Source organism: Sceloporus undulatus, chromosome 1 (assembly GCF_019175285.1).
Source record: "Sceloporus undulatus isolate JIND9_A2432 ecotype Alabama chromosome 1, SceUnd_v1.1, whole genome shotgun sequence".
NCBI classification, from domain to species: Eukaryota; Metazoa; Chordata; class Lepidosauria; order Squamata; family Phrynosomatidae; genus Sceloporus; species Sceloporus undulatus.
In genome coordinates, this window is record NC_056522.1 from 378314346 (window position 1) to 378331290 (window position 16945).

Consider the following 16945-nt stretch of genomic DNA (forward strand, 5'->3'; position numbering starts at 1 on the left):
CAACCACATCAAAACTTTCACCCCAGACCACATAAATGGAACGTCAGTGAACAGCCAGTTTTAAATATAATGAACAGCATCATTGTTCAATGGTCTATAAGTGCGCTCTTTCACACTGCACAATGTAACCCTTTGATACCATTTAACTGCCTTGCCATACAAAGTCCTGGGATCTGTAGTTTGGGAGGCACTAGTGGTCTTTGGCAGAGAATACAGGTGTTGCTGTTGTGTTCCGGTGTTTCCAACATGCAGCAGCGTCTTCTAGACGCTCCTGGCTCTAATACGGACCGTCCGTACAATATGGCACCTGCCGTTCCACACGGCTGCGCCATCTTTACTAGGACGCTGTGCGTCTCCGAACGTGTCGCGCCATCTGTGGACGTCGCGAATGCGCCCCTGGCGCCTCGTGACGTCACAGAGGTGCCGCAAGAAGAAGCTCCATTTTGGGACTTCTTTTCGGTCCGTGCGGGAGCCGCCGGTGTGGCTGCTGCAGCTCCCGCACGGAGCAACGGCGGCGGTGGCGAGACCGCCTCAAAGCGCAGTTATAACCCACCATGTCTCCAACCACAATGGAGAGAGAAACCCCAGAGATCCAAACTAGGTTCAGGAAAGGAAGATGCACAAGGGACCACATTGCAAACATGCGTTGGCTAAAGGAGCACACCAAGGATTCCAGAAGAAAATCAGCATGTGTTTTAAAGAGTATAGCAAAGCCTTTGACTGCATTGATCAAGAAAGGATATGGAACACTCTTAAAGATAGTGTGAAGGATGCAACACATCTGAGGTCCTGATGAGAATTTGTACTTAGACAAAAGGCAACTGTAAGAACATGGAGAAACAGAATGGTTTCCAATTGACAAAGGGTCGGCAAGGCTGCATCCTTTCAACGTACCTGTTCAACCTGTTTGCAGAAAATATTATAGAAAGAGCAGGCTTTGACTCGGAATAAGGAAGATGAAGATAGGAAGAAGGAATATTAACAATCTAAGATATGTGGATGACACCATATTGCTAGCAGAAAACTGCACAGACCTGGAACAACTACTAAGGAAGACCAAGGAAAGTCCAAAGGCAGCTTACTTGCTGAACATAAAGAAAACAAAAATAATGACAGCGGAGAATCTAAACAAATTTTAACTAGACAAGAGGAAAATAGAAATTGTAATAAGTGTTCCCATACGTTGGATCAAACTCCTCCTTCCTTCCTTCCTTCCTTCCTTTCCTGTTCTTGATACCTTTGGAACATGTTTTCCACTAGTCTCCAGAAGGCTCAGAATGATTTTGTTTACTTATTGCAGTTTGATTTCACATGGCAAAGAAACACAGGGTATTCTAGCCAGAAAACATAGAAACTAGACTTGTTCTGTACAGTAGGTAGAAGCTAGTGAGGGCGGCTTAAATTTGAAGTGTGTTGTGCATCTGTTGCGCTGTACAAATCCACACACGTACTCCCATAGTGGGCTGGCATCCTGTTGTTAGTCCCAACTTTTTTTGTTGTGTGCCTTCAAGTCGTTCCAACTTACGGCAACCCTAAGGCAACCTGTCACGGGGTTTTCTTGGCAAGTTTTTTCAGGGGCGGTCTGCCATTGCCATGCTCTGAGGCTGAGAGCATGGACTTGCTCAGGGTCACCCAGTGGGTTTCATGGCTGGGCTGGTATTTGAACTCTGGTCTGAAGACTGGTAGTCCAACGCTCAAACTACCACAACAGCTGGCTCTAGGCCCAACTATAGAAGACTTATTCAATCATTGTTGAATGATGAACAACACATAGGTAATCCATTGATTCAATGGTTTTAGCTGGTCAGGACTAACAACACATTTTAGACCAGGGTAGGCACCCTTTTTGACGGGGGCCGGGTGCTGTCCCTCAGACAACTGGGGGGCCGAAGCCAAAAAATAAATAATTAAATAATTAAAAATAATTTAATAAATAATAAACCGGGACAATGTAGGACAAAATTTCAAGGTGGACACTTTTTTAAAAAAGTGGAGAATAGCAAAAAAATTGCTGATTTTTAAAAAAATGTTAATATAAGAAGCTGTTTCTGAGGCTTCTATAGACAATTGCCCGCCCCAAAGGCCCGGCGGCAATCGGTAGCAAGGACCGGCTGGGCTGTCCAAGGCCTCGCCGGGCCGCATCCGGCCCGCGGGCCACAGGTTGCTACCCCTGTTTTAGACCTTGGTGCATTTTCTAATGCAGTGGTACCAAAACGTGCTCTTTAAGAGATTTTGGACTTCAGATCCCAGAATCCCAGACTATTGGCCAACATGGCTGAGGCTTCTGGGAGCGAAGTCCAAAACCTCTTAAAGGGCCTAGTTTGGGGAACCACTGGCTAATGGAACCAAAACAAAGGCTGCAGTAAGGTTTTGGATTCACTAGGTTGTGTACTTCCCAAACAGACACTTTGGTTCTATTTATCTATTGAATTCACCTTTAAGAACTGATGTTGACCAAGTTTGGTGCAAGTTTGGGAGTCATTGGCATATCTCACTTCCCCCAGAAAAGTGTTTGTTTCAGTCATTGTTTCAGGATTTGATATGGAACAAATATGAAAGATTCTAAGTGTATCCAGCTAATTCTAAGATTGTCCAGCTTTTGTGTGTGTTCAAATCACACATGATTTAGCATCACACTAGGCAAGGCAGGCTAAATGGTACAGTTTTCTCTTTAAATAATAACACATGTAGTCTTTTTTACTACAGCACCCTCCAGTGGTATGAAACAGAACTGCTCCCTGTGAGTAACATTTGCACAACATAGGCTGCATCTGGATTGCAGAAAAATCCAGGTTGACACACTTTAACGGCCATAGTTCAATGCTATGGATTTTGGGAATTCGAGTTTGTTGTGGTACCTGAGCTCTCTGACAAGAGAGGCTGACTTTGTCACAAAACTACAAATCTCAGCGTTAATGGCATTGAACCATGGCTGTTAAGGTAGTGTCAGACTGAATTATTCTGCAGTGTGGATGCAGCCATAGCTCAGAACAGAAGGGATGGCTGGTATCAGTGGGACAATGAAGACACTCTGGTTTTAGCTCGTGTTGTTTGTTGTTGTTGTTGTCATATCGGTGTTTTGGCTAAGGTCCTCAGTCAAACCCAGATTCGGATAATTGACACATGATTCTATGACTCTGGAGACCAGGGCTTGAATCCTAACTCAGCCATGGAAACCCATTGGGTGACCCTGGGAAAGTTACACTCTCTCAGCCTCAGGGAAAGGCAAGGGCAAACCTCCTCTGAACCAATCTTGCCAAGAAAACCCCATGATAGGTTCACCTTAGGGTTCCCATAAATCAGAAACACCTTGAAGGCACAAAACACTAATAAGAGTAATAGCAATTATTATCAGATGGCAAGAAAACCCTATGATAAGTTGGCCTTAAGGTTGCCATAAGTTGGAAATGACTTGTAGGCACACAGCAACAACAAGGTGAACCTATCATTAGTGGCATCATTAAGAAGGTGCTTAGGGTACGGACCACACCGGGTGACACCCCAGTGGGGTAGTACACCTGGTAAGATGGGCATGGCTGCTGGGCGAGTGAGAAAGGCATCATGTCTCTTTCCCACTTGCCTTGCATCCACGGCAGACCCCAAATGGCGCTAAGAAGGCTACAGCAGTCATGCCCACGCTTCCCTTCCTGCACCGGGTGAGAACAACCCCAGGGATGCCACTGCCTATCATGGTGCTTTCTTGGCAAGTTCCTTCTTCTGAGTCTGAAAGAGTGACTTACCCAGGGTCACCCATTTATATTGCCTTTTCCAATGAGTCCTGTCATCAAATGATGTGTCCAAAAACTACTCAGTTTTGTCATTCTGGCTTTTGCTGAGAGTTAAAGCTTGATTTCCTGTCAGATCGCTTTCTTAGCTTTATTGACAGCCCATGGTATCTGTGCCCCAATGCAGATGGGCCAAAAGGACCCCGCAGGGACAGCATTGGCCCCAATCCTGCCACAACCACAGCGACTGCCCTTGCCCAGTCCCAATTTGGGCCACCACCACAGCCCTGAACCAGGCCACTAGAAGGATGAAATTATACCTGCTCCTTTTTGGCCTGGTTCTTCTTGCTTGGTGCAACTTCCAAATGTGTTTGGGGCACGCATCATCTAAACATCATGCCCCCAATGAGGCCTGAAGCCGGCACTTTTTGCCCATGTGTTTTGGGCCTGTACGAACAATTGGATTTAGTCATATTTCTCAGCGCAAATATATTAACTGGTTAATGAACAAAAAACACCGCCAAGTAATTAAAGTTTCTTTAGGCAGCTCTGTCTGGAAACCGTCCACAGAAGAACTCATTTTTACTTGAAGGTCAGTCACACAGAACTAAGTAACCCAGTTGCTTTCATATATATTTTTGAATTAAGTCATTTCCAACCTCCCACAACTGCAGCCTCTGGCAATGTTGAAGTGTTGCCAGTTTCTAAGCACAGCTTACATGGATTATGATGCAGGCCATTGGCCAGCTCTGTTGCTTTTTGAAACTGAAGGGGAAATCCAGATTGGCTATCGCTTTCTACGACAGACATGCTTTCCAAATGCCTGCTTTAAACCGGTTTTAATTTTGTGGCTTCTCATTAAAGCAAGGATGGGAAAGTGCTTTCTGCTGAGGGCCAAACTCAGTCCCAGAGAAGTTCTTTGTGGGTCAAAAAAACAGGACCAAAAATACCAGCCTATTTCAGCTTGAAATATATAATTATAAATATAATATTATGTAAAAATATACTTACAATGATAATAATAATAATGATAATAATAATAATAAACTTTTTATTTGTATACCGCCTTTCCTCCAGATCAAAGCGGTTCACATATCATAGCTGTAACAGATTACAATACAGTACAATACATCAAAAAATTTATACATATTAAAAACCTTAAAAACAATATAGCAAACAATCACGCTATCAGTTTTGGCTTGGCATCCTGGTCTTATTGGGGTGTATTTTATTATATATTATATATTCAGACGCATAGTTCAATGCTCAAACCACTACTGTCTCTCAGGATATAAAATATAAAATATATATAGAATATATATAGTGGGCCCTTCCCTTACGTGGGGGATCCGTTCCAGACCCACCTACCTCCGCATAAGTGAAAAAACGTGTATGCTCAAGCTCTATTGAAAACAATGGGGCACATGAATGCGGTGTGGTGCACATGCCATAGGCATAGACATCATTATTTTTCCGGCGGCGTGGCTTCAGAATAATCTGAAAGCCACGTATGCATGCCCGTGCATGGCATGGGTTCACTGTATATTATATTATATTGTATTGTATAATATGAGAAACAGCATGGTGTAGTAGTTTGAGCATTAAACTATGACTCTGGAGGCCAGGGTTTTATTCTCTACTCAGCCATGGAAGCCCCATGGATGACCTTGGATAGGTCACAGTGTCTCAGCCTCAGAGGATGGCAGTGTCAAACCTCCTCTGAAGAAACTTGGAAGAAACCCCCATGATAGGGTTGCCATATGTCTAGGGTTGCCATTAGTCAGGACCTCCAAACCGGGACAAATGTAGGACAAAATTTTCAAATGTAGGGCTTTTTTTTGGGGGGGGGTCCTACATTTGAAAAAGAGCCTTGCTGAGGGGAGGATTCCTTCTCCGCCTGGGCTCTGTTCTCAGCAAGGACCTAACCATGTGATAGGTTCACCTTATGGTTGCCATAAGTCAGAAATGACTTGATGAAACAACAACGAGAAGAATGGAAAAGGCCCACAGAAAAGATGGAAAACCACTAAACCACAGCTGGTCAAATTGTGGCCTGTGGGCAGCATGTGACCCCTGGACCCCATTTTTATGGTGTCTAAATCCCACAAATTCCTATTTTTTAAAAAAATTGGTATGGTTTTGGGGCATATTCCTCTCAAAAACATAGAAAGCCCCAGAAAACTTAAAAGCACTTCACCTCTCCCCAGAACTCCCCATAGAATCCCATACTGTACTCAAATACCAGCCTATTTCAGCCGCCATTTGAAATGCCACTTCTTGTTGCCATTTTGAGAGGGTCTGCAGAGGGACATGGAGATACTGGATCTGCTACAGGGATTTGGGGCCTGCAGGGTGAGGTGGGATTAGAGTTGCCATGTGTCCCTGAAAACCTGGAAAATCCCAGATAGAAAGGACTAAACTTACATAATCCCAGATTTCTCCTTCATCACAGGCCCAATAGATAGGTTAAAATGTGGCAGTGGCAATGAAGCAGGGAACTGTGCAAGAAGACTGGGACTGATGGGAGCCTCATCCCGCCTCGCAGGGGTAGCATTGCCACCTAATGCTTCCATTCTCTCTCTCACCTGCCCTCAACAGGCCCAGAAAGGAAAGGAGGCAAGCAGAGATGGTCTTGTGTTGTGTGCAGATTGTGTCGGTGGCCCTTGCATCGTTACTCTCTGGGACTGCTTTGAAACCTTTCTCTCCTCACACTACCTAGGCAGAAAAAGAAGTAGAAAAAAGAGATCTTGGCTTGATACTGAAACATAATGGTAGAAAAAAATGCAACGATTAATGTGTTGAGTTTGCATAACTGGAAACAAACTCCCATGTGCTGTGTGATGGTCCAAAAACTTTAATATCTTACAAAGTCCATGTTTTTGGACCATCACACAGCACATGGGACTTCATTTCCTTTTATTCTTCAACTGTGAATACGTGCCTTCCAGAGTTTTTGGGGGTTTTTTTGGTTCTGAGTTTGCATAATAGTGCCACTGTATTCTGCTCCATCTCTTGGAGGTGCTTTGATTGTGAGTTCCTGCATGGCAGAATGGGGTTGGATTCATAGAATCATAGAATAATAGAGTTGGAATTGGATGGCCCTTGAGGTTTCTTCCAACTCTTTTGATTCTATGATAATCAGAATGCAAATCAATAATTTGCATAATTATAATAAACTGTATAATATGCAAATTAGTTGCCTAGATATGTGGGAGTGGGATATGGCAGCCCTAGGTGGGATGGCATGGTAGAGAACTTGGCCCCCAAGTTTCACCATTTCCCACCCTTGCACCAGGCAATGCTGTCTTGGTGAAGGAAAGATGCCCATCTGAGGAAACCCTAGCAATCCTTAAAGATGTAAAAGGATGCCATGTAGAAGATGGTGCCAGCTTGTTTTCAGCTGTTTGAGAGCCTACAAGATGAACCTGTGAATTCAGATTACAAGAAAAGAGAGTCTACCTAAACATTAGGAAGAACTTCTTGACTGCAAGAGCTGTTTGGCAATGGAATAGACTGCCTCAAAGGGTGGTGGACCCTCCTTCTTTGGAATCAGATAAGTTGTTTTTTGCTGTCCTGGATGACATGTCTCGCCATTGCGCTCTGCTGCTTTTTAATTCTGATAATATGGGGTGTGTGCGGAGGAAGATTAAAGGCGATTAGCTTGTTTCAGCTGCTCTAATAGGTAGTGATCATCTGGTATTTAGGGCGGCTCTGCTTGTAACTCTTTGCTGCCTTCCAAAATGAGACAAGAAGACTTGCTGCTGCAAGCCTGATAACAAATCCATCTCACATATATGTAAGGAGTACACACACACACACACACACACACACATATGGTATAATAGATATGAAGAAAATTTTATATTGCCTTTCAAGGTACGAAATCCTCTCAAGGCAATTCACAGGTAAGATCACAGAGCACTTAACAGATCAGTAATGTTTTACTATATAACCACATCAAAACATTTCACCCCAGACCAACCATAAATGGTAACGTCAGTTGAAACAGCCAGTTTAAATATAATGAACAGCATCATTGTTCAATGGTCTATAAGTGTCTCTCTTTCACACTGCACAATTGTACCACTTTGATACCATTTTAACTGCCTTGCCGTACAAAGTCCTGGGATCTGTAGTTTGGGAGGCACTAGTGGTCTTTGGCAGAGAATACAGGTGTTGCTGTTGTGTTCCAGGTGTTTCCAACATGCAGCGAGATACATACTAAGGCAAACCTATAATGCAGTAAGATTTATTCAGAGTGAGTTTGCATTGCCTTCCTCTGAGGCTGAGAGAGTGCGACTCTCAGGGTCACTCCATTGGTTTCTTAGCTTAATCCAACATTCAGACAAGTATCCCACCTCTGAGACTGAAGCTGTTTTTTAAACAAAGTTTTAAAAATAACCTCTCATTTTAAAACGAGAGAAAAATGAATAGACTTTTCCTCTTTATCCTGTGTCTAGCTGTAAGGGTTTTATTTTTATTTATTTTTTGCATTATCTGCATTGGGATGATGATGAAGGAAGGCTGGACAAACACAGACCTTCAGTGTCAGGTTGCAGTAAACAATACAATAAAGCTGGGAAAGAATGGGATTTGTGTATCTGTGTGTTCCTTCCTACAACAGGCAAGGTAAGCAACAGCTGCCTCCAGAGTCCCTTCCTGAGAATAGATGAAGAGCTAGGCAGAGAAAAAAGGGGAGAATAAATAAGCCTGTAAAAAGGAGGAACGAGAGACCTTTTCTATAAAATCCAGGAATTCAAAGGGAAATTGGGAAAAATAAATTACCAGGAACGGATGATATCGCAAATGGGTTGCTGCAACCCACACAGATAGAATCCACTCTAGTGCTAAGCAACATATCTCAACAAATATGGAAAACAAAGCGGTAGCCAACAGATTCGAAACAATATACATTTGCATCCACAAAAAAGGAGACACAAAAGACTACAACTATAGGACCATAGCATTAATTTTCCATGCAAGCAAAATGATGTGCAAAATTCTGCAATTTAGGCCGGTTACAGACCGGCACTTGGGACTCCACAGGACGTCCCATTTAAAAAAAGGGGCATCTCTTCTAGACGCTCCTGGCTCTAATACGGACTCTGTCCGTACAATATGGCACCGGCCGTTCCACACGGCCAGCGCCATCTTTACGTATCGGACGCTGTGCGTCCGAACGTGTCGCGCCATCTGTGACGTCGCAAATGCGCCCCTGGCGCCTCGTGACATCACAGAGGCGCCGCAAGAAGAAGCTCCATTTTGGAGCTTCTTTTTCGGTCCGTGCGGGAGCCGCGCGGTGTGGCTGCTGCAGCTCCCGCACGGAGCAAACGGCGGTGGTGGCAGACCGCCTCAAAGCGGCGGTTTATAACCCACCATAGTCTCCAACCACATATGGAGAGAGAAACCCCAGAGATCCAAACTAGGTTCAGGAAAGGAAGATGCACAAGGGACCACATTGCAAACATGCGTTGGCTAAAGGAGCACACCAAGGAATTCCAGAAGAAAATCAGCATGTGTTTTAAAGAGTATAGCAAAGCCTTTGACTGCATAGATCAAGAAAGGATATGGAACACTCTTAAAGATAGTGTGAAAGGATGCAACACATCTGAGAGTCCTGATGAGAAATTTGTACTTAGGACAAAAGGCAACTGTAAGAACATGGAGAAACAGAATGGTTTCCAATTGGCAAAGGGGTCAGGCAAGGCTGCATCCTTTCAACGTACCTGTTCAACCTGTTTGCAGAAAATATTATAGAAAGAGCAGGCTTGGACTCGGAATAAGGAAGATGAAGATAGGAAGAAGGAATATTAACAATCTAAGATATGTGGATGACACCATATTGCTAGCAGAAAACTGCACAGACCTGGAACAACTACTAAGGAAGACCAAGGAAGAAAGTCCAAAGGCAGGCTTACTGCTGAACATAAAGAAAACAAAAATAATGACAGCGGAGAATCTAAACAAATTTTAACTAGACAATGAGGAAATAGAAATTGTATAAGTGTTCCCATACGTTGGATCAAACCTTCCTTCCTTCCTCCACAGCCTGGGTGGCCCTTGTGCTCTCTTCCAGCTCTGATGTCTCTGTACTTGGAGACCAGGGCTTGATCCTAAACTCAGCCATGAAACCCATTGGTGACCTGGAAAGTTACACTCTTTCGGCCTCAGGGAAGGCAAGGCAAACCTCCTCTGAACCAATCTTGCAAGAAAACCCCATGATAGGTTCCACCTTAGGGTCCATAAATCAGAAACACCTTGAAGGCACAAAACACATAATAAGAGTAATAGCAATTATCAGATGACAAGAAAACCCTATGATAAGTGGCTTAAGGTTGCCATAAGTTGGAAATGACTTGTAGCACCCCGCAACAACAAGGTGAACCTATCATTAGTGGCATCATTAAGGAGTGCTTAGGGTACGGAACCACACCGGTGACACCCCAGTGGGGTAGTCACCTGGTAAGATGGCATGGCTGCTGGGCGGTGAGAAAGGCATCATGTCTCTTTCCCTTGCCTTGCATCCACGGCAGACCCCAAATGGCGCTAAGAAGGCTACAGCAGTCATGCCCAGCTTCCCTTCCTGCACCGGGTGAGAAACACCCCAGAGGATGCCTGCCTATCATGGTGCTTTCTTGGCAAGTTCCTTTTTCTGAGTCTGAAAGAGTGACTTACCCAGGGTCACCCATTTATATTGCCTTTTCCAATGAGCTCTGTCATCAAATGATGTGTCAAAAACTACTCAGTTTTGTCATTCTGGCTTTTGCTGAGAGTTAAAGCTGATTTCCTGTCAGAATGCTTTCTTAGCTTTATTGAAGCCCATGGTTCTGTGCCCCAATGCAGATGGGCCAAAAGGACCCCGCAGGACAGCATTGGCCCCCTCCTGCCAACAAAACAGCGACTGCACTTGCCCAGTCCCAATTTGGGCCACCATCGAAGCCCTGAACCAGGCCACTAGCGAGGATGTGAATTATACCTGCTCCTTTTTGGGCTGGTTCTTTTGGCTTGGTGCAACTTAAATGGTGTTTGGGGCACGCTAATCTAAACATCATGCCCCAATGAGGGCCTGAAGCCAGCACTTTTTGCCCATGTGGTTTGGGCCTGTACGAACAATTGGATTTAGTCCTATTTCTCACGCAAAATATTCAGATTTAATTAACTGGTTAATGAACAAAACCACCGTCCAAGTAATTAAGTTCTTTTAGGCAGCTCTGTCTGGAACCGTCACGACGAACCTCATTTTTTTTTCTGAAGGTCAGTCACACACGAACTATTAACCCAGTGCTTTCATATATATTTTTGAATATTAAGTCATTTCCAACCTCCCACAACTGCGCCTCTTGGCAGTTGAAGTGTTGCCAGTTTCTAAGCACAGTTTACATGGATTTGATGGCAGGCATTGCCAGCTCTGTTGCTTTTTGAAAACTGAAGGGGAAATCCCAGATTGGGCTATCGCTTCTACGACAGACATGTTTCCAAAATGCCCTGCTTTAAACCGGTTTTAATTTTGTGGCTTCTCATTAAAGCAAGGATGGGGAAAGTGCTTTCTGCTGAGGGCCAAACCAGTCCCAGAGAAGTTCTTTGTGGGTCAAAGAAACAGGACCAAAAATACCAGCCTATTTCAGCTTGAAATATATAATTATAAATTTCTTATGTAAAATATACTACATGATAATAATAATAATAATAATAATAATAATAATAATATAATAATAAACTTTTTATTTGGTATCCGCCTTTCCTCCAGATCAAGCGGTTCACTATCATAGCTGTAACAGATTACATACAGTACAATACATCAAATTTTATACAGTTTAAAAACCTTTAAAACAATTATAGCAACAATCACGCTATCCTTTTTGGGTAGGCATCCTGGTCTTATTGGGTGTATTTTATTATATATATCTATTCAGACGCATAGTTCATGCTCAACACCATAGTCTCCTCAGGATATAAATATAAAATCTATATGAATATATATAGTGGGCCTTGGATCCGTTCCAGACCCACCCACCTCCGCATAAGTGAAAAAACTTGTATGCTCAATCTTATTGAAAACAATGGGGACATTGAATGCGGTGGTGTGTGCACATGCCATAGGCATAGACATCATTATTTTTCTGGTGGCGTGGCTTCAGAATAATCTGAAAGCCACGTATGCCTGTCCCGTGCGTGGCATGGGTTCACTGTATATTATATATATTGTATTGTATAATATGGAAACAGCATGGTGTAGTAGTTGAGCATTAAACTATGACTCTGAGGCCAGGGTTAATTCTCTACTCAGCCATGGAAGCCCATGGATGAACCTTGGATAGGTCACAGTGTCTCGCGCCTCAGAGGATGGCAGTGTCAAACCTCTCTGAGAAACTGGAAGACACCCATGATAGGGTTGCATATGTCTAGGGTCGCCATTAGTCAGACCTCCAAACCGGGACACAATGTAGGACAAAATTTTCCAATGTAGGGCTTTTTTTTTTTTTTTGCTTTTTTTTTTTTTTTTTTTGGTCCTACATTTGAAAAAGAGCCTCGCTGAGGGGGTATCCTCTTCCGCCTGGGCTCGTTCTCAGCAAGGACCTAACCATGTGATAGGTCCCTTATTGGTTGCCATAAGTCAGAATGACTTGATGAAACAACAACGAGAGAATGGAAAAGGCCCACAGAAAAGATGGAAACCCATAAACCCAGGCTGGTCAAATTGTGCTGTGGGCAGCCTGTGACCCCCTGGACCCCATTTTTATGGTTTGTCAAATCCCACAAATTCTATTTTTTTAAAAAATTGTATGTATGGTTTTGGGGCATATTCCTCTCAAAAACATCAGAAAGCCCCAGAAACTATAAAAGCACTTCCACCTCTCCCCAGAACTCCCCATAGATCCCATACTGTACTCCAATCCAGCCTATTTTAGCCGCCATTTGAAATGCCACTTCTTGTTGCCATTTGAGAGGGTCTGCAGAGGGACATGGAGATACTGGATCTGCTACAGGGGATTTGGGGCCTGCAGTGGTGAGGTGGGATTAGAGTTGCCATGTGTCCCTGAAAACCTGGAAATCCCAGATAGAAAGGGACTAAACAATGTCCAGCCAGCTGTGCTGGTTTGAAGCAACGTAAATCCCAGATTTTCTCTTCATCACAGGCCCATAGATGGTTAAATTGTAAAGGGCAGTGGCAATGAAGCAGGGAAATGTGCAAGAAGACTGGGACTGTAGGAGCCTCATCCCGCTTCGCAGGGGTAGCATTGCCACCTAATGCTTCCATTCTCTCTCACCTTCCTCAACAGGCCCAGAAAGGAAGGAGGAAGCAGCAGAGATGGTCTTGTGTGTGTGCAGATTGTGTCGGTGGCCCTTTGCATCGTTACTCTCTGGGACTGCTTTGAAACCTTCTCTCCTCACACTACCTATGCAGAAAAGAAGTAGAAAAAGAAAAAGAGATCTTGGCTTGATACTGAAACATACTGGTAGAAAAAAATGCCAAAGTTAATTTGTTGTTGCATAACTGGAAACAAACTCCCATGTGCTGTGTGATGGTCCAAAAACTTTAAATCTTACAAAGTCCCTGTTTTTGGACCATCACACAGCACATGGACTTCATTTCCTTTTATTCTTCAACTGTGAATACGTGCCTTCCAGAGTTTTGGGGGTTTTTTTGGTTCTGATTTGCATAAAGTGCCACTGTATTCTGCTCCATCTCTTGGAGTGCTTTGATTGGAGTTCCTGCATGGCAGATGGGGTTGGATTCATAGAATTCATAGAATAATTGAGTTGGAATTTGGATGGCCCTTGAGTTTCTTCCAACTCTTTTGATTCTTGATAATTAGATGCAATCAATAATTTGCATAATTATATAAAACTGTATAATAGCAAATTAGTTGCCTAGATATGAGGGGGGGGTATGGCAGCCCTAGGTGGGATGCATGGTAGAGAACTTGGCCCCCAGTTTCTCCCATTTCCCCCCCTTTTGCACCAGGCAATGCTTTCTTGGTGAAGGAAAGATGCCCATCTGAGGAACCCTAGCAATCCTTAAAGATGTAAACGGAATGCCATGTAGAGATGGCGCCAGCTGTTTTGAGCTGTTTGAGAGCCTACAAGATGAACCTGTGAATTCAGATTACAAGAAAAAAAGAGCGGAGTCTACCTAAACATTAGGAAGAACTTCTGACTGCAAGAGCTTTTTGGCAATGGAATAGAACTGCCTCAGAAGTGGTGGGTGGACCCTCCGTTCTTGGGAATCAGAGAAAAGTTGTTTTTTTGCGCTGCAGCCACCGTGGCGGAATCACCCGCTTTGGCCCTTGATCTGGCTCCAGGCTATGGAATTCTGGGAGTTGGAGTTTGTGGCGGGCCCAGAGCGGAGCCTCCAGCTCCCAGAATTCCATAGCCTGGAGCCAGGGCAAGGGCCAAACCGGGCGATTCCGCCACTGTGCCTTGCTTACCTGCCGAGGCGTGCTGGGGCTCTCAGGAGGGTCCCTGGGGGGCTGGCCCTGGGGGCATGGCGGCTCCGCAGCCCCTTCTTCCCCCTTCAGCCGCCTCGCAGCCCCGGCCCCGCGCTCATGGCAGCAGATGCAGCAGCAGCAGATACAGCAGCCACCCGGGAACCAAAAGCAGGAGCAGGCCGGCCGTTTCTGGGCGCCTGGGAGTGCGGGGGAAGGAAGGAAGGAGGATGGAAGGAAGGAGGGCCGAGGCCGGAGGAGCCCTCCTTCGCAGGCGGAGCTCGGACGGAGGGAGGGTCCGGAGGCCGGCCAGGACTAGGCGCCCAGCTCTGCGTCCCTGAGTCCTCCATCTCCGGCGACAAGGGGCCTCTGAGCATAGACTCTCCAAGGGTTGGGACTAGAGACCCCAAAGGGCATCCAGTCCACCCCCTTCTGCCGTGCAGGAACTCCCAGTCCAAGCACTCCCTGGGACAGAGGCCCCTCCAGCCTCGGCTTCAAAACCCCCAAAGAAGGAGACTGTGCCACTCTCAAAGGGCTCTTGCCATCAGGAAGTTCCTCCTAATGTTGAGCTGGAATCTTTTCCTGGACCTTGCATCCATTGCTTCAAGTTCTGTTCTCTGGAGCAGCAGAAAACAAGCTTGCTCCCTCCTCAATATGACATCCCTTCAAATATTTAAACAGGGCTATCATATCACCTCTCAACCTTCTCTTCTCCAGGCTAAACATCCCCAGCTCCCTCAGGCGTTCCTCAGAGGGCTTCATGGTTTCCAGGCCCTTCGCCATTTCGCTGGCCCTCCTTTGGACACCTCTTGAAGTGTGTTTCCCAGAACTGGACACAGGATTCCAGGTGAGGCCTGACCAAAGCAGGTGAGAGAGAATTGGAAGCATTAGGGGCATGCTACCCCTGCGAAGCCGGGGGATGAGGCTCCTCGTCCCAGTCTTCTTGCACAGTTCCCTGCTTCTTGCCCACTGCCCGTGGTTTAACCGATCTATGGGCTGGATGAAGGAGACATCTGGGTTACGCTTGCCAAACAGCCACAGGCTGGCGGACATGTGTTTAGTCCTTTCTATCGGGATTTCAGGGTTTTCAGGGCCACATGGCAACCTAATCCCCCTCACCCTGCAGGGCCCCAATCCCTGTAGCCGATCCAGTATCTCCATGTCCCTCTGCAGCGACCTCTCACAATGGCAACAAGACGTGGGCTTTCAAATGGCGGCTAAATAGGCTGGGATGGAGTACGTATGGGGATGCTATGGGCGGGTTCTGGGGAGAGGTGCGAGTGCTTTGTTAGTTTTGGGGCTTTCTGATGTTTTTGAGAGGAATATGCCCCAAAACCATACCAATTTTTTAAAACATAGGAATTTGGGGATTTCGACCCATAAACAGGGGGGGGGGGTCCAGGGGGTCACGGCTGCCCACCAGCCACAATTTGACCAGCCGGGTTTGTGGGTTTCCATCGTTTTCTGCTGGGCCTTTGCCATTGTCTCGTGTTGTTCACAAGTCATTCTGACTTCTGGCACAAAGGGGACCCTCTCCATGGTTAGGTCCTTGCTGGGAGAAGGAGCCCAGGGCGGAGACGGATCGCCCCTCAGCGCGGCCTCTTTTCAATGTAGGACCAAAAAAAAAAAAAAAAAAAGCAAAAAAAAAAAAAGCCCTACATGTGGAAAATTTTGTCCTACATGTGTCCCGGTTTGGAGCCTTGACTAATGGCGACCCTAGACATATGGCCAACCCCTATCATGGGGGTGTCTTCCCAGTTTCTGCAGAGGAGGTTTGACAGCTGCCATCCTCTGAGGCGCGGACACTGTGCCTATCCAAGGTCATCCATGGGGCTTCCATGGCTGAGTAGAGAATTAACCCTGGCCTCCCAGAGTCATAGTTTAATGCCAACACTACACCATGCTGTTGCTCATATATACATACAATAATCTAAATACAGTGAACCCTGCCAGCACGGGCAGGCTACGTGGCTTTCAGATTATTCTGAAGCCAGCCACCAGAGAAAACTAAGAGTCTATGGCCATGGTGTGCACACACCCCGATTCAGATGTGCCCCATGTTTTCAATAGGAGCTTGAGCTACACGTTTTTGTCCACTTATGCGGAGGTGGGGTGGGTCTGGAACGGATCCACGGGCCCACTATATCTACTCTGATGTTATCGTTATTCCTGAGCGACCGTCGTGGGTGGATGCACATGGTCTGATAGATATTATAATAACAATCCACCCATAGACCCGGATGCCAGCCAAAAACGGATAGCGTGCTTGTTGCTATATGTGTTTGTAAGGTTTTAAGCTGCTTAAAATCTTGTGCTTTGTACTGTCTGTAATCTGTTAAGGTAGCTGATGTGAACGCTTGATCTGGAGGAAAGGCGGGATACAAAAAAGTTTATTATCTTATTATTATTCTTATATTATTATTATTCTTATTATCATGGTAGTATGAGTTTACATACGAGAGATTTCTAATTCTATATTTCAAGCTGAAATGGGGGTATTTTTGGTCCTGTGTCTTTGCCCACAAGAACTTCTCTGGGACTGGCGTTGGCCCTCAGCCGAAAGACTTTCCCATCCTTGCTTAATGAGAAGCCACAACATTAAAACCGGTTTAAAGCAGGGCATTTTGGAAAGCATGTCTGTCGCTAGAAGGCGATAGCCATCTGGGATTTCCCCTTCAGTTTTCAAAACAGCAACAGAGTGGCAAGGCCGCCTCAGAATCCATGTACACTGTGCTTAGAACACTGGAACCCTTCCACATGCCCGAGCGCGCGTTGTGGGAGGTTGGAAAGCTT